This window comes from Protopterus annectens, chromosome 1.part1, assembly GCF_019279795.1.
Source record: "Protopterus annectens isolate FY-2018-M chromosome 1.part1, PAN1.0, whole genome shotgun sequence".
Lineage (NCBI taxonomy): Eukaryota > Metazoa > Chordata > Ceratodontiformes > Protopteridae > Protopterus > Protopterus annectens.
In genome coordinates this window covers 1,784,994,672-1,785,014,024 of record NC_056726.1, presented here as the reverse complement: position 1 = coordinate 1,785,014,024, position 19,353 = coordinate 1,784,994,672, and positions in this window count along the sequence as shown.

Here is a 19,353-nt window from a genome sequence, read left to right as displayed (position 1 = left end):
TAGGATCGTCAATAAATGTTTTATGTATTCTGTACCTGAGATATGAGCTTTTATCCTATGATATATGGGTTCTTTGTCAGATAATCCTATTTTGTCTGCATTTCAATAACATGATGTATGTGTTGAACAGGTATCACTGCACATCCACATTTTATGAGGCTCAGTGCCATTCAATTAACCCAGGTTTGACTGGCAGAGCTTGGATGATTGAGAAAGTGGTAAGGGGAATGGGTATTGCCATCCTATGGGGTGGGCTATCTCACATGTGTTCTCCACATTTATTTATCATTTGTTGACCGGGAAAGTCCGACTAGGTTCCACAGAGCCTGTTTCAGCGGAGGCCCGGGGAGAAATGCTCCAGATGCATGTCTTTGGAAAGTGGGAGGAAACAGGAGTACCCGGAGGAAACACACGCGAACACAGGGAGAACATGCAAACTCCACACAGAAGGCACCCCAGCCGAGAATCGAACCGGTGAACCTCTTGCTGTGAGGTGACAACGTTAACCGCTGCACCACTACGCCGCCCACATATGATCCATAGGCATACCGGAGACATGAGATGGGGATGTAGGGGAATGGGGAGGGTTTCAGTTTGTTGTTATGGGGGTGGGTTGGTATGTCAACACATTCCCATTGCATCCCCACCCCTCAGATATAACAAAGATTGCAGGGATGGGGGCAGTATTGGTTGGTCATAAAATGAAAATGAAATTGCACAAGCAGGTTGACAGCATGATCAATGCATTTTCCACTCCAAAAAAGTGAACTTTTAGAAATCATTACAGTCAAATTAATGTTTACTTATTGAATTGGTTTCTATCTTATTTTTGATTGAATTAATATGCCCCAATATTCCAGCAGCAAACATATGCTGCATGGTTTTACCTACATAAAAGGAGCCACATGTGTAGTATGTATATACATATATATATATATATATATATATATATATATATATATATATATATATATATATTAGAGAAAGACTTAATTTGGCAGATTAAGCTTGATGGAATTACAGCCATTGATTTGATTGACTCATTGAATAGTAAGTGTTTGTTGAAACTTGATTTGAACAGTTAATTTTAGGTATGGGTGGGGCTTGAGTTTTATATAACTGTATGTTTTTGTAGTAATATGTGTTCTGAAAAAAATTTGTTATTAAAGACAAAAGTGCTAAACCTAGACCTAGAAAGGCCATTGTGTGGTTTTGTTTTTGATTTGTAAAATGAAATTCTATGATATTAAAAATAATGATAAACTCTAAATGGCCATATTCAGATGTCTTCTATCAGTTTAGTTTGGCAATAGAATCTGTGCAGAATTCAGCTTCAGATTTGAATCAAGAATATAGATTTATTGCATGAGCATGTTTATTATTGATGCTGTAGAAATAACAAGATATGTGTACTCTAAGCACGTGATGACTTGGCTACTTGCATTTGCAAATGGCTGCTGTACAATCAACAAAACCAAATGAATCTTCAAACTATATTGCAGTTATCACAGTCTGCCCACCACTGAAACTAATATCTTCCTGTTTTCTTCTGTCTCTACACAGATGAACTTATTCAGGCTAATGATGTAGGACCTGCACTGAAGGTTGTCCAGCTGATAGTGTACTTTATAATGACCAGTCCTGTGACCATAATCTTGTTCAACCTGATGATCACCCTCAGTATGCTGGCAGTAGGATGCAAATCTTTCCTTCACTACAAACATCAGCTGCACATAAAACTCCTGGCCAATGAAGGCATCATTGTTGCCGGCTTCATCTCTGCTGTAACAGTAGCTTTTATTCTACACCTTTGCAGTTCTCTCTATTTGTTAATTTATATATTAATATAAAAAGTCAAATAAATTCTTTATTAAGCAGTATTCCTGGTATCAGATAAGTTTGATTTCAGATATCCTTTGCAATACAGTGGACTGGCACTTATGTCTGTATTATGGCACAACAGATGAATATATGGAAGAAACACATTACAACCCAATAGCTACAGTGTAGAGAAGATAGTTAAGAGGGTTGTGTTTGAATTCCATTTTCATTAGAGCAGGCCAAAATGATGGGGTAATATTTCAAAGCTGCCATTGTAGCAAAGTAACTTATGTTGGAGAGGTTGCTGTCATGTTTCTTATTTAGTCAGATACATTGTATCTGTTGTAGTAGCAATAGTAAAGCAGCTTCTTCATGAACAAATGTATCACAGTATATCTCCGAATGGGGCTAGTTTTAAGGGCAGTCTTGACTAAAAATACAATGACAATATTCCATATCCATTCCACAAATGATCTGCACTCAGACCCTCATTCATGTTAAACCAAAGTGTATGAGCATTCATCATTTATGTATATACAGCACTTATCACCAGCATGGCTATTGTGCAACATTATAATGAGCCCAGACTTACATGAATTGTTATAGTTGTACTCTTTCAGTAAAGAACGAGGGAAGTAAATATTAAAGGTTCCATATTGAAACCCTAGCTTTCCCAAAATCATAACTCAAATCCTCGAACTCTTGGCTTTAAGTCAGTTTTAGTTAATGAATGTTATCCTCAATAAATGTTGCCGCATTTTTTTAAGATGCTGTCTTGGGTGTAAGTAAGAATATTCAGTATTTTTGGATGACAAGTATAATAAACAAGTTTAGCTCTGCATCCTATAATTCAAACGTATGGGTATTTGTAGATATTAAAATAATATAACCACTCTGTGATATATTAGATGTAACAAGTCTAATAAGTTTCGCTATTTAGACTTTCATCGGTGAATAATGGAACTAAAGTTACATAACATATGTAATTATTGAAGGGTTATTGACACATCAGAGGAAACTCACATACATAATATTTGGACACAGTTTAAGTCGTGTGTGTGTGTGTGTGTGTGTGTGTGTGTGTGTGTGTGTGTGTGTGTGTGTGTGCACGCGCGCGTGCACATGTCCTAGATACAGTATAATGCACACTTTGCTGTTTGCAGAACTTACAATCTGATTTTCATAGGTTCATAGGTTGATAGGTAGGTACAAGGCTATCAGCCCAAGGGCCTACGTAAGCCTAGCCGACAAGGTTTCCAGGCTTACGCCACCCAAGATAGTTATTTTCCTGTGCCCCTGCCGAGCACAGCCACAGAAGTGATCCTCGGGGTGTATTTCCTATTTCCCATCCACTCATCAAGATTTTTCTTGAAGAGTGCTAATGAAGAACTTTGCTTGACATATATGGGTAGCCTGTTCCAGAGCATGGGAAGTCTCTGGGACAGGAATCTATCCCTCCAGGATGTCCTGATTATTGTGGTGACAAGGTTTAGGTCCCTAGAGGTGTAGCTTGGTGGGATTGGGATTTCTTTAGGTGTAGCATGTCCAACAGCTCTGGGTTTGGCATAGCTTTATATGTTAGGCAGAGATCACCTCGGAGTAGGCGATATGCTACAGAATAAAGCTGGAGTTTTTTGAGACGGTCAGTGTAGGACATTTGTTTGAAGCCAGTAATCTTCTTTGTGAGGTACTTCTGTGGCCTTTCCAGCTGCTGCACATGTCTTGTGAGGTACATTCCAAAAGGGGCATTGTACTCTATAATGGGACTAATGAGTGTCGAGTAGAGGGGAACAATGATCTCTTTTTTCCTGGATGAGAACCCTTTTATGATGAGGTGTGCCTTGTAGAAGGACTTCCTGACTACTGTGGTGATGTTACTGTCAAAGGAGAGACTACTGTCCGCCTGGGTCCCAAGGTCTCTTACCACACATTCGGTGTTAATAGATTGCTGCCTATGTGGTAGTTCATGGGTACAGAGCTTTTACCAAAGGGGATGACACTACACTTTTTGGCATTGAGCTTGAGGCCATGGATCTGACACCAGGCATCTGTCTCAGCGAGGCCCTTCTGTAGGATGTCCACATCATTTGGGGACTTGACTATGACTCCTAGTTTGCAGTCATCTGCGAACTTCATTAGCCAGAGGCCTTCTGTGTTAGCCTGTACTTCAGAGAAGTAGATACCAAACAGGAGAGGTCCCAGGACTGAACTTTGTGGTACTCCACTTGTCACTCATTTGAGGTCAGATTTGGAGTCTGCAACCTTTACAGTGTGGATTCTGTCAGTGAGCCAATTGGCAACCCATCTTGTGACGTAGGGATTTATACCTAGTTTAGTGAGTTTAGCTATAATTCCAGAATGGGGGATGGTGTTGAAAGCCATGGAGAGGTCAAGATAGGCTGCGTAAACCACCTTGCCCTCATCTACAGCTTTGGTGATGGCCTCAAAGAAGTCGATCAGGTTCAGGAGGCATGATCTGTGTCAAAGGAAAAATATACTTTAAAAATGATCAAAACACGGTAGGTTCAGGTTAAGGCACTTTAATCTTGCAGCAAGGAGACAAAAACGTGCTAATACAGAGTTTGTCTAACCAGAAACAGGAAATGCATTCATTTTTATAGGTTCTCAAATTAATCCTGTCCTACCATGCTGACGTAACAGATTTCCACCTTTTCATCATCATCTGCTGACCATCTTTCCCATGAATTTCTGCTGATTTAAACAATTTTTATGTGAAACTTCCTGAGTTAAACAACATGGCCTTGGTTACTTTCAGTTAGATACTTGTTATGTTACATTCAAGATACTATGGCTAAATCAAGCACAATGCTAGCAGTTCATTTCTCTAATAATCCTTTGTATACCTTATCTCTAAATTACTGCAGCTGCAAAGGTTCCCATCCTCTGGACAAGGCTGTTTGTCTAGAATCATTACATTTATAATATAGAGTATTGTTCATTCATATGCTTCTGACCTAGCAGATAAACACCTGCTTCTCAAGTACATTTCCACAAGGCATAAACAAGAATATTGCTGTGCTAGCAGTTACTAGGTCAGAAGGCAACTTACAAGTTTCAGTAAGCATGCTGCAGTTTTCAAAAAACATATTTTTCCGTCTCATATGAAACTCAATTTGTATATAACACAGTGCATGAAAAATAGAATGAAAAGCATATTAAAAGCACTTGATTATTAATTTGGCATTAAGCATACACACATTAATACATATTTTTCTAACATTTCCCTCCTGTTAATACTTTTTATTCTATTTTCAAAAAAGAATAAACAGCTTGCTTCTTTTCCTAACCTCTTCCATTCAGGATTTGCAGTTAAGAAAGTCATTCAGTTTAAACTTTTATGAAAGTGTTTCGCATTCTAGCAGCTCTTCAAATTCGGTACTTTGATACATAGTCTCAGATACGGCTATATCTATGAATTCTTTAATTAATTTCTTCATGCAGGGGATTCTGCAACAAATACAAACTCCTATTAGGAGTAATCCTACCCCAATAGCAATCAATATGTTCATAAAAATGGAGCCCCACCCCCCCGAAGGCATTCTGGAAAAACTCTGTCAGAGGATTTGGGCCTAGTTTGGTCATGGCCGACACTTGCTGAATCACCTCAAGATGGTCGTTAATTTCATGCTGATGGTCAGGAATAAATGCACAGCACTCTTCTTTGATTAAAGCGCAAGTTCCACCTCTCACCGCTAGGGTGAAGTCAAGAGCCATTCGGTTTTGGAGCACTACAGTTCTCATGGCATTCAGTTCATCAGTTATCAGTTCAAGGGCAGAAAAAGTCACATTACTCATTATTTCGAGAAGTTTGGACAGTTTTCGCAGCTCCCATATCGATTTAACTCCGTCATACATGGGTGATATACCTGCCTAGGATATAACAGCATCACTCAAGTCCATGTGCACAAGTTTGGTTCCCACATTACGATGGTCTTTCCACCCTGCTTCGATTCGTCCCACTGGATTCTCAGGTTTCTTAACAGTCTTTTTGGTTATGTCTCGAGTATTTTGAATACTCCCCTGAGGCAAAGCTGCAGTGTGTCGGATGGCCGGAACAAGGTACCCCAAAAAACAACTGCCAGACCAATTCTCAGGTAACCATTTATATGCCTTTTTACCACATACAAAATAACAGTCTTCTACCTTAGTTATTACTTTGTTATGAAATGACTGCCCTGCATGAAACATTTTCCTATCTATCACTGATAACTGTTTGAAAAGTACAGGATTGTGCTGTACCTGATCAAGAGTTTTATGCATAGATTTCAAAAACAAGTCATAATCTGTACTAAAAGATCCACTCAAATCATTTGGTTTTCTATAACATTTATACTGTACTGTAACATTGCATTTATTCCATCCAACTTGGATGGAGTCATTTTTATAAAAACATGCAATTCCTTTTTGTGTCACAGGCAAATACAGTGCTACCTTATCTTGTGCTTTAATAGCGACTGTGTCAAAAAACAGATTTTCCCAGGTCTCATTGACCCCTAGGGGGATAGCAGTCATTAATAACCCCCCGTATGCTGTTGGTATGGCTGTACAGACCCAGCAGTTCGAAACATTAAAAGTCTCTGCGTACACACGTGTAATTGCCTGATAAGTGTTAAAGTTCGGATGCCAGTCTATGTTTGGTTCATTACGTCTAATCAGTTCAACCTTTGTGGCAGGAAAAAGGAACGGCCACAACAAAAAGAACAGTGTGATTAATATTGCAATAAAAACAATCATACAAGTTTTCTGAGGTTGCTCAATGTCTCTGCTCACTCTGTATCTGGCCATTTTGTTCTTGTTGTGCAACAGTAACAAAGTTTTTGTCCAGTTCAAAGTTTTTAACCAGTTTACAGTGCGTCCAATGAATCCAGGAAGCTCGCTCTGCGATCTTGACTGCAGTGGGTGTCGACAGTAGTACCTGGTATGGACCTTCTCACTTCGGAGAACTCCAATTCTTCAGTTTCACAATCTTCACCCAGACCCAGGTGCCTGGGGCTACTGGTGCTTCTGATTTCGATTGCTCTTTATCTGAAACCGAATTTAACTGCAAAAGTTTGTTATTCAAAAATCGCCTCATAAATCCTGCAAGTGAACTGTCAGCCTCCTGCTCTGTAGACATGAGAGGTTTCCACTGAGGTGTATAATATGCCCTCCCAAACAAAGTTTCAAAAGGAGTTAATCCCTTTACATTTGGAACAGTTCTCATACTCAACAGTGCTAAAGGCAAACAGTGCACCCAGTTTTTCTGTGTCTCTTCTATCAACTTCCTAAGCTTATTCTTCAATACCCCATTGTGCATCTCTACTAGCCCTGCAGATTGAGGGCAATACGCACAGTGGTTCTTTAACGATATCCCAAAATAACGACTGAGTTGTTGGATTGTTTGGTTCACGAAATGTGTCCCGTTATCACTATAAATCTTTTCCGGTATACCAAATCTGGGTATAATTTCTTTAACGAGGACCTTTGCAATAGTAGCTGCATCTGGATTTTTAGTTGGAAACGCTTCTACCCATTTGGAAAACATGTCTATAATAACAAGGCAATACTTCTTATTCTCACATTTATTCAATTCTATGAAATCCATACAAATAGTATGGAACGGACATGGTGGTGTAGGAAAATCACCTTGCTTAGGCTTCAACGCCCCTTGTGCATGATGCTTGTTACAAACATGGCATGCTGCACAAAAATTTTTTGTATAGTTTGTAAACCCGTAGGTTGTAAACACACGATTCACTAACTGTACCATCCCCCCTGTTGAGACATGGCTCTGCCCATGGCTCAACAACGCTGCATATCTAAACAAATTAGATGGCAAAATCGGTTTCTTTTCCTTGGAGATGTACAGTTCCTTCTCGAGGATTGCTCCTCGTTTTATCCACTTTTGTTTCTCAATATTTGTAGTGAGTGTCTGCATTGTTTTTAACATTTCTAAATCTAAAATCTCTGAGGGTTGTAATTCCTCACTCAAAAGAAAAGTTTCTGTGGCTGAGGCTGCCTGCTTTGCAGCTGTATCAGCCCATGCATTACCTTTTGAAATTCTATCCTGTTGTTTCGTATGAGCTACGCATTTGCAAATAGCTACTTTTTTAGGTAACTGAATTGAGTCTAACAAGTCTAAAATAAGTTCCGCATGGTTAATTGGTTTACCAGTAGATGTTATCATTCCTCTATTTTTCCACTGTTGTGCAAAAACATGTACAGTAGAAAAAGCATACTGACTGTCAGTATAAATGTTCACTTTCTTACCTTCTGCTAAGGTACATGCCCTTGTTAAGGCAATCAATTCTGCTGCTTGTGCAGATAAGTTGTGTGGTAAAGATTTTGCTTTTAAAGTTTCAGTATCAGAAACGACTGCATACCCCACTAGGTTCTGTCCTGTAGGACCCCGCCTGCACAAGCCGTCCACATAGCATGTCACCTCGGCATCATCCAAGGGAACATCCGTAAGGTCGTGTCTAGGTAGTGTCTTTTGTTCAATCTCCTGCAGGCAGCAGTGTGGTTTGCCATCTGCAGGGGTTGGAAGCAAAGTTGACGGATTCAAGGTTGTACATTGTTCAATTGTCATATGAGGTTGGCTCAACAGTATGGTCATACAGGAAAGATGCCTAGCTGGAGAAAGATATGCTACTTTTTCTTGCAGTAAAATAACTGCGACTGCATGAGGCACTCTCAATATGAGAGGGTGGAATAACACTACTGAGGCTGAAGCCTGCACTGCCTGTCCTGCCTGAGGATTCGGTACTTCTATGAGCGGACACATCTCTTCTTCACTCGCAGCCTGTGGTGCTTTATTTAATTCATTTAATTCAATCTCCCTCCTCAAATCGTGTGTTTGAGACCTGGTCTCGATAGGATCCCTGACAAACGGCTGTGCTTTTGCAGGGACAGCGGGGTATAGCGGAGGTGGATCAGCTCGTCCACTCACTTCATATTCTGGTAACGGGAGTGGAGGGGGTGAAAGAGGGGCCATTGCTATTACTAAGTTATTGTCTTCTTTGTCTAAGAACATTGTTTTTGAGTTTTTAATTCTCTGCTCTCTACGATTTGCTTCCTCAAGCCACCTATGTGCCTGAAGGACTCCTAATTGTCTCTGTTTTTTTAATTGACCTTTTGCGTCTATTTTTAACTGCTTTACAAGTTTCATAAGTGCAAGTTTATCTAAATTACCCTCAAATTTATACTTATCAACCCATTTGGTGTAATATTTAACATTATCGGCACGCTGTAATTGCATATACTTCGCGTCTTCAGTTAGGGGCGTGTCGGGAACTTTGTGCACTGATTTCCCATTGGTGTCTTAGCTAAGCTGTAAATTGTTATGTAACCCTTTCTATCACGTGGTACCACAAATCTATACCTTTTCACAGTTTATCTAGAATAACTGTCTACCTATTCTGTTTCCCTGATCTATGACAAAGAACAGTAACCCCTTTTTCTGTCCCTAATCTGCATACGCAAATTTACCTGACAAAAAACAGCTCTGTACTTAGTCCCTGATCTCAAAACAGAAATAAGGTAATTCCTCCTTACCTGACCCTCCATGATTTGATCCACCGGATCGTTGACTCGTCCTCCAATCCCAGATCAGAAACAGTGGCTGGCCTCTTTCGAACGACAATTCAGTTGGAGGTCTTTCAAAACAGAAGAGCCGATTTGGCCTCTTCTCCGTATGGATGCATGCCATCGGGCCCAATTCTGACCTAGGTCCAGAGCGAGAGGTACGTTTCCGGTCCGAAGGACCAATCTGTCAAAGGAAAAATATACTTTAAAAATGATCAAAACACGGTAGGTTCAGGTTAAGGCACTTTAATCTTGCAGCAAGGAGACAAAAACGTGCTAATACAGAGTTTGTCTAACCAGAAACAGGAAATGCATTCATTTTTATAGGTTCTCAAATTAATCCTGTCCTACCATGCTGACGTAACAGATTTCCACCTTTTCATCATCATCTGCTGTCCATCTTTTCCATGAATTTCTGCTGATTTAAACAATTTTTATGTGAAACTTCCTGAGGAAAACAACATGGCCTTGGTTACTTTCAGTTAGATACTTGTTATGTTACATTCAAGATACTACGGCTAAATCAAGCACAATGCTAGCAGTTCATTTCTCTAATAATTCTTTGTCTACCTTATCTCTAAATTACTGCAACTGCAGAGGTTCTCATCCTCTGGACAAGGCTGTTTGTCTAGAATCATTACATTTATAATATAGAGTATTGTTCATTCATATGCTTCTGACCTAGCAGATAAACACCTGCTTCTCAAGTACATTTCCACAAGGCATAAACAAGAATATTGCTGTGCTAGCAGTTACTAGGTCAGAGGGCAACTTGCAGGTTTCAGTAAGCATGCTGCAGTTTTCAAAAAACATCTTTTTCCGTCTCATATGAAACTCAATTTGTATATAACACAGAGCATGAAAAATAGAATGAAAAGCATATTAAAAGTGCTTGATTATTAATTTGGCATTAAGCATACACACATTAATACTTATTTTTCTAACAATCTGCCTGTCACAAACCCGAACTGGGTAGGATCCAGAGTTTGGAGGTTACCAATGTCTTTGTTTATGAGTTCCATGAAGATACATTCCATGGCCTTGCAGACCAGGCTCATCAGGCTAATAGGTCGAAAGTTCCCAGAATGAGTGGTGGCTCCCCCTTTGTGGAGTGGGATAACTGTTGCTGTGCGCCATTCAGTGGGCACAAAGCCTGATGCGAGGCTATTATTGAACATGGTGCTTAAGTGGGGAGCCAGTTCGTTCTGAAGTTCGTGTAAAATGCAGCCTGGGATGTTGTCCGTTCCCATGGATGCTGTGTTTTTGGTTTTAGAGTGTGCAGCTTTTACCTGCATAGCTGTGATTACAGGGACTCTGCATTCTTCCTGTGTAGATATGGGCCCTTTAGGGGGTGAGGGGGGGTAAAGTTAGCACTGAACCTATCTGCGAGGATGTTGGTAATATCAGTTGGTTCTGTAATTTGTAACTCAGAGCAGATCTGGGTGTTGCCATTGAAATTCTTGACATAGCTATAGAATGCTTTGTGGTTGTCCTTAGAATTAGTGGTGATTTTGCTTTTGTAGCTAGCTTTGGAGGATCTTATAAGGTATCTTAGCTTCTTACTGAGGCTGACCAGGGAGCTCCTCCACTCATGGGATTTTTCTCTCTTTTGCAACAGTTTCTTCCTTCTGTTTTACAGTTTGTTTATGCAGGGGACCACCAGACTGGCTTCCTTTTTTTGGAGGATAGCATCTTGGTTCTGTTTGGGATAGCACGATCCATGCACTCGTGTAAGTGCTTATAGAGTGCATTTGTGTAGGATTCAGCAGTTGTAACTGTATTGTCCATCTGCATGATTGTCATAAAGTTCACAATTTCTGTCTTAAGAAGCATGAAGTTGGCTTTGGAGAAATTTTTTACCGTGGTTTCCTTAATGGGGGGTGGGGGCAGAATGTGGATATCAAGGGTGATTAGCTTATGGTTGGATTGGACCAACGAGGAGTTGACTTCAGGTGTGGAACACCGGTCACTCATGTTGGTAATGACTAGGTCGAGGATATTGTTGCCCCTGGTGGGGGTGTGGATAAGTTGATCCAGGGCATTGGAGTTTATGAATTCCAGAAAACATTAATCTAAGGAGTTGGTACACGAGTAGTTTTTCCAGTTAATGGTGGGGTAATTGAAGTCGCCCATTATTAGGGTGTTTGGTTGAACCCTAATGTTTTCCAGTATATTAAGAAAAGAGGAGTGGGAATCCTGGGGCATGGTGGGGGATCTGTAGCAAGCTACAATTTGGATTGCAGTTTTGCCCAGAGTTAGTTGCACTTGGATAACCTCGGATGCATTACACTGAGCAACTAGCCTGGAGGTGTGGATATCCTTAATGAATATGGACACACCTCCGCCTTTGGTGTTTCGGTCCAGGTTACATGGCCGAAAAGTGTGGTATGAATTATAGCCTGGTAGTGCAGGGGTGCTCTCTGGAGCCTTGAACTGTCACTGTACGGATATCAATGTTTTCCATTTTAAAGAGTACCTCGAGTGAGTGCATTTTGAGATTTAGACTTCTAGCATTGAGTAGCATTACCCTCAGTTTTTGCTTGCCTGTTCCTATTACGGTGGTGAATTTGTCATTTGAACCTTGTCTAAAAAAGGCACTATAGGGGCGGCAAGAGCCTTAGTCACTATCCAGAATCCCAGGGGCGACAGGTGCAGGCCATCTCTGGCAATGCATTGTGGTCTGTCGACCATGTCATCCCAAGCAGACAGATACTGGATCCCCTTAGAATGACACCAGAAGCTTAGCCAATTGTTGAAGTCAATCATTTTGTCCTTGTACTCTGTGGTATCATTCTGGGCAATGGCAGAATGCTACTCATGGCTAGGGTCATACCTGCCTGGGCTACAAGATCAGATGTTGTTAATCTTCGTTCATTCCTTACTGATGGGTTATTGGTTCCATCCTCAGAACTGAGCCGGCCTTATACCAAGCTCACATCAGCCAAAATCTCTCAAGCCAAGATCCTACCCAGAATGCTATGCTCCCTGTTACCTCAGATCTCATTTGCCGCGTTGCTGTACAGCCGTCTCAAGCCACTCTCTCTCAGCTAAGTGAATAATTTTATAAAGTTTCAATATTGTTAGTGCTTTAAAAGTTTTCAGTCAGTTACTATTTCTATACTCCTACCCTATCGAATCTTTAAGACTTTTTCCATAAAGTTTCTTTCCATTTATTACCCTTTTTCTTACCTTTGAGGTAATTCTTCATTACCATCATTGGTAATCCTTCCTTTCTCCCTTCTTACCCTTCTGGGTAGCTTATCTTAACTCTTGGGTACTGTCGTTCTTCTCCACATCATTATGTCAGACAAGAAAAGTTGTGTTGGTTTCAAACAGTATAAGAATTGTGGCCGTAAGTTACCGCTTTCTGATGGCCATGACTTATGTGTCTATTGCTTGAATGTCTCCCACCTTTCAGTGGATTCCCCATGTGGGTTTGTAGAAATTTTTCAACCAGGACTCTCAATGAAAGAAAGAACAAGTTAATCCTGAAAGGCCTCCTTGAAGCCCCTTTCTGTGAGTCTATCTCTGGGTAGAAGGGCTCACCCCCTCCTGCTAAACCCCATAAGAGGCATTCTTCTTCATCCTCAAGGTCACTCACTTCATCTCCCTCTGGAGATTGCGGGAAGTCGACTCATAAGAATGTTAAAATTTCCAGTAAAGCACTGCCACCTGTGACCCTTTCAGCTCCAAACTTGTCACTGCCCCAGTTAATTCTTGCTCCAACTATGTCCTCTTTATCACCACCAGCACCGGAGTTCCCAGTGCAGACACTTACGGCTCCAATAGTTTCATCACAGCCTTTACCGGCACCATCTCTGCAAGTACAGTCTCCTTCAGCACCAGTGATGCAATCTCCTTTGGCCCCGAGTTTGATGATACTGTCCTCTATGGTGCAGACACCTTCGGCACTGACATGCTCTTCAGTGCAGTCCTTTCTAGCACTGTCATTACTACTGGTGCAGACACCTTCCTCGATGGTACCGTACTCACTGGTGCAGACAATTGCCTTTACAGTGCAGACATCTTTGACTTTTATGGCACTGCCTTCATCGGCACAGACTACCTCAACACCATTCTCCTCAGTGCAAACACCCTTGGTTCAAGGCTCTGCACCATTCGAACCAGCAAGGACCAAGTACTCTCCTTCTTTGGATCCCTTTGTTGATAGCCAATATAGCCCTTTTCTAGAAAGGCCAGAATCACCTTCAGCTTTCTCTATGAGGTCGACCAGGAGCATCTCTGAACAAGATGTGTTGTGGCTTGTTGACCAGTTGCTTGTGGCCAGGGGTCTCTCTCAACCATCTAAAACTACGTTCCCTCTTTCAGGTAAATGTATTTCTCCACAGACTCCAGTGTACACTCCTCCTTCAACTGCCATGCAAGCATCAAAGCCCCTTCCTCTGACAGCAGCTTCCCTCCCTCCGACCCCAATAGTGGACCTCATTTTGGAGCCAAAGTCGTCCTTGTGGCCCTTGGTGCACTGGGCATTGGGGTCTTCTCAGGCTAGTGGCTGTGTCGTGGGGGAGGGCATTCTTGGTTCCATGCCAATTTTTTCTATGGCACCCTCCAGGAATCCTCCCTCCTGTACACTCCACAGCCCTCTTAAGACTCCTGGTCTGAAGGTCAACTCGTCGGAGTGAGGTGTGACCCTGGTTCCAAGGTCGTCATGCTAAGTTTTGGGCTCCCATCCCTCTTTGGGCAGTCCAGCCTTCCAGGCCATGGAGAGGGCACTTGCCTCCACTGGTAAAGCCTCCCATGTCAGAGTCCTCTCCCCCCCTCTGTGCCACAACTGTCACAAGCCACAACCACCAGAAACCAGGCACAATGGTGTCAGGTTTCTAGCCCTCAGGAGGCCCCCTCTTTGCACTCTTCCCTCGAACTCCCCACTGAGGAAGTACCTCGCAAGGTTTCATGCAAGAGGAAGCACATGGACTCCACTGAGGAGTCTTTGACCAAAGATATGGACTTTGATGATGGTGAAGGGTCCCCACAGTCACCCTCTGATGAGGTGTATTTTGGTGACACCATTGAGATCCAGAGACAGAGGGGAGACTGGGAGTCTTCCAATCCTTCCTCAGAGAAATCTGTATTCCTGCAGGCCTTTCATGCCCATCCCCCTACCTCCTGGGTTACCCCGCCGGCTGATGAGCTTGTCCAGCTCATCGTCCAGCATGCATGGAAGGCTCCTGACACCCTGGAAGCTATACTGTGGAGGCCTGACAAGCTCTTATCTCCCCCAGCTGAGCATCCCCATTGGTCAAAAGGTCTTCCAGTACATGCCATGGTGGTGGTGGCTGCAACCAAGAAAGACTTGGCAGAAGAGAACTAGACTGTCCATCTGCCAAACAAGGAGTCCCAGACAATAGACAGAATTTGTAAGCATGTGTTTGCTTCATTGACCTTCGCCGTAAGGTCCTTGAACTACTTGGCACACTTTACAAGGCTGCAGAGGGATCTTATCAACCAACTCTCTGAAACCTTGGCAGCAGCTCTTTCTGATGAGGTTTGTGACAATGTAGCTTCTCAGATAGTGACCCTAGAATCCATATCCAATTCTTCCATGTGTCTTATTTCACACGCAATGGAAGGAGCAGCTAGAGTGGCAGGCACAGGTAAAGTCACGAGACGTCATGCCTGGATGTGCCTTTGTGACTTTGCAGACTCCTTTAAGGCTTCCTTTATGAACACCCCCATCGAGGCCGCTTCTTTGTTTGGCCCCAAAGTTAAAGATATGCTGGCAAGTTGTGAACAAGATGTCAAGACTCTATCTGCCATTGGTGTCACACAGTCTACTCCTCATCGATTCTATTCCAGAAATCAGAGGAGCGGGAAGATGTGGCACAGAAAATCACAGGGCTGTTTCCATGACACATGTGCCGAGTTCTTCCCTAGAGGCAGAGGGGGAAACTCCAATGAAATATGCCCCTTTTGGGGCAGAGGAGGTCTGCAAAACTGGGGTCCCAGAGATTCTTTCTCTGGCCAACCTTATCAGTGCTCCTGAAGCGTTGCCTGACTGCTCACCTCTGGAAGCCGTCAGGGGTCATTTTTCCTTGTACCCAACTGCCCGGCAAAACATAACCACCGATTCTTGGGTACAACAGATAATAGTCAGAGGCTATTGCATCCCCTTCCATCTCTGTCCAACACGTCCCCAGCTCAGTCTTTAGAATTCATCAGGGTACTGTTGGACACAAGGAATTTCAAAGCATCTCTTCCAGATCACAGACTTCAAAGAATAAGACAACAGGTTCAGCCACTGCTCTGTCACCACAAGTCTTCTGCTTGGTCCATACTCCAACTCTTGGGGTCAATGGCAGCCTTGATCATCATTGTTCCTCTGGCCAGATTCCACAAGACTTCTCTAGTGGTTGCTCCTCACTCAGTGGTACTCTCTACAACACCCTTTATCTTTTCAGATAAGTGTAACTCAGAGATGCAAGCAAGATTTGCTCTGGTGGACATTTCTAAACCCCCAACAATGGTCTTGCCCCTTCAGCCCCCATCAACTGAAAGCCATAGTGACCACGGATGCCTCCCTGATGGGGTGGGGGGGCTATGTCAGGGAAACTCGGGCCAAGGCACCTAGTTTGAGACAGAGGCCCTTTTGCATATCAATGTCCTGGAAATGAGGGAGGTGCTACTAGCGTTGCATGCATTCCACTCCATCCTTCCATCAAGGACTATTGTGATCCAATCAGACAACATGTCAGTGGTCTGGTACATCAACAAGCAAGGAGGCACCAGATCTTATCCATTATGCTGAGAAGCCTTGAGAATATGGCAATGGGCGATAGCTTCCAACTGCTTTCTAATTGCAACGCACATTCCCAGGAGCTCCAACATGATAGCGGACAAGTTGAGCAGGTGCATTCTACAAATTCACAAGTGGTCCCTCAACACTGTGATAGCGGCAAAAATTTTCAACCGCTGGGGCTAGCCTTACTGCGACCTATTCGCCTCCCCAACTAACTACAAGTGCAGCAACTATTTTGCCTTGACCCCCCCCGGGGTAGTCACCAAGAGATGCTCTAGTGCACACTTGGCCCTCAAGTTTACTTTATGCTTATCCTCCTCTCTCCCTCATCCCTCAAATTCTGAAGAAAGCACAGCAGTTGAAAAGCAAAGTGATCCTCATTGCTCCATATTGGCCTCGACAAGTCTGGTTCCCCTTCCTCTGGCCTCAACTGCTAGATTGACCATGGATCCTCAATCCATCCTCAATGTTGATCTCCCATCCACAGGGTCTGACTCACCCAATCTAACAACCCTGAAGCTGACAGCTTGGTTTCTTCACTTCCTATGATTGCCAGGCAAGATAACCTCTCGTCCCCGGTGCGCAATATTCTTATTGCATCTCACAAATCATCCACCAGACTAACCGATCTCAGTAAATTGAAAAGGTTTTCATTATGGGCAGCAAATAAACAATTAGACCCCATTCTCAGCCCCAGTTTTGGTGGTTTTAGATTACTTATCACATCTTTTCCAATCTGGGGTGTCAGCCTCTACTATTCGTGTTCATTTAGCTGCCATTTCAAATTTCCACATTGGTTTTCAGGATTCTTCACTCATGTCACATAGACTCTGTAAGACTTTCTTGAAGGGTGTTCTTCACCTAAAACCTCCCCTTAGAGAAACAGTACAACCTTGGGATTTGGCCTGGGTTCAACAAGCTCTAACAGCTCCCCCCTTTGAACCTGCATCTTCATGTGATTTAAAGTACCTCTCTTGGAAAACTTTGTTTCTGGTTGCAGTCACATTGGCCAGACATTTGTCAGAACTTCAAGCCTTATGCATCAACTATCCCTACCTTATCTTCCATAAGGAAAGAGTATCACTGAGAACTAATTCTTCCTTTTTACCAAACGTGGTGTCAGAGTGGTCTACCAACCAGTCTATTGACCTCCCAGTATTTTTCCTAACCATTCTAACAAGGGAGAGTATTGCCTGCACTCCCTGGATGTTCATAGGCAAATAAGGCAAATATGATTTTATCAGGACAGAAGAAAATCTAACCGTAAATCAGATCAACTATTTCTGGACTTTTCTGGACCAAGACTAGGTCATCCTGTCTCAAAAGTTACATTGGCATCATGGTTGAGAAATTGCATTACCTTTATCTACAACAAGAACAGTATCACCTTGCCTCACAGAGGGAAAGCACATTCTACAAGATCTATAGCAACTTCAGCAGCTTTCCATGCTAAGGCTTCCCTCAATGATATTAGCTCAGCTGTGACTTGGGCCAAACCTCATACTTTTGTCCTTCATTACAAATTGGATTTGGCCTCCAGAGGTAGAGCTTCTTTTGGCTCCATGGTGCTCAGGAATGTCATTCCATGAAGGCCACCCAGGGATACAGGTAGCTGGGGACTCTGTCCCATCAGTAAGGAATGAACAAAGATTAACATCAGATAAAGAAGTTATGTCTTACCATAACGTTCCATCTGTGTTGTTGATCTTCTTTCATTAATTACTTCCCACTCTTCACCCCCTCCAGAGGTTCCTGGTTGATCTCATAAACTCCTTTATTGTAGGTCTATTATGACCAGAGGTAGCCTCTACTTTTGTCTATCAACTTGCAAACTCGATCTGAGGTAACAGGGAGCAGAGCATTCTGGGTAGGATCTTGGCTTGAGAGTTTTTGGCTGAGACGAGCTTGGTATAAGCCTGGCTCGGTTCCGAGGATGGAACCAAAATGACGCTCAACAACATAGATGGAGCATTATGGTAAGACATAACTTCTTTGTATCCTATATAAATGCATTTTTTTCATAAAAATAGAGCATATTCCTTGCATGAAGACATAATCCTATTAACATGGCATCACAATGTATTCCATGAAAGCATCTGTGATATCAAAGCCATGTAACTGTGCCAATATGTAAGAGAAGGATAATTTACACAAATGAATTAATTGGCTAGAATTATTTCATTAAATGGTCATGGCTTTGTTTAAAAAATGGGAGTAGGAGTGCAGTTACAAACATGAAATATAAGTTAAACTTTGTCTAGATAAGATTTTTAATGAAGCTTTCAGTTTTAATCTTGCATCCCAAAAGTAAAAGCATGTGTGTGCACAATAAAAAAAAATGCTAAAAGAGCATGAAGTGCACACTACCAGAGATCCAGACAGAAATCCACTCACAAGATGTAAGAGCATAAATACAGGTTTAGTAAGTAAATATCCAAAATGTATAAATTTTAAAATAAAAAAAGTAAAGCTTAGCAACTGTCTAGCTTCAGTTTTTACTTTTATCATTCAGATTCTTAATCTCAATCTTAATATACTAAAAGGTCATGTGACCAAACTCAAACAATATTCATCTTAAAGTAACAGCAGCTATTATCCACCAATATGTAGTATTAAATAGACAAACCATTTCAAATAGATACATTTCTTTGTAAAAATGAAATTGAACACAAACACTTCAAAATGTGAGCATATTGAAAGTGTTAAATGCATTAAAAACTATATATGAGAAGCAGGTCTTAATTCAACACTGGCAAAATAGAAATATTCTCATTCAGACCTGGCTCTACCATGGCATTTAACTTATATTGCCAGAGGAGCTGTTTATATTCTAAATGGGTTTTCCAGGGTCCCCCCTAAGGTTAGTAACACCATCCAGTATGCCGAAAACAAACTTAACAAAACATTTTGGATCATTTATATAGTGCATCATTGTAATATGCATTTATTTATATCGTAGTTGTACTCATAAATCCATTTTCTTTATATCCTATTTGTTTTTCCCACGTAAAATGTAGAACATGTGGCACATTTGGTCAAATATACCACCAGTGATTTGGCACAATTGCCACCCTTTGACCAAACTTTAATGTTGTCCCTAGTATTGTTACTTTGAGTACCACCCCATAACCAGATTTGTAGAACCTGCCTCTAAAATGTAGCTGCATTGCTTACAATAATCATACTTTCTT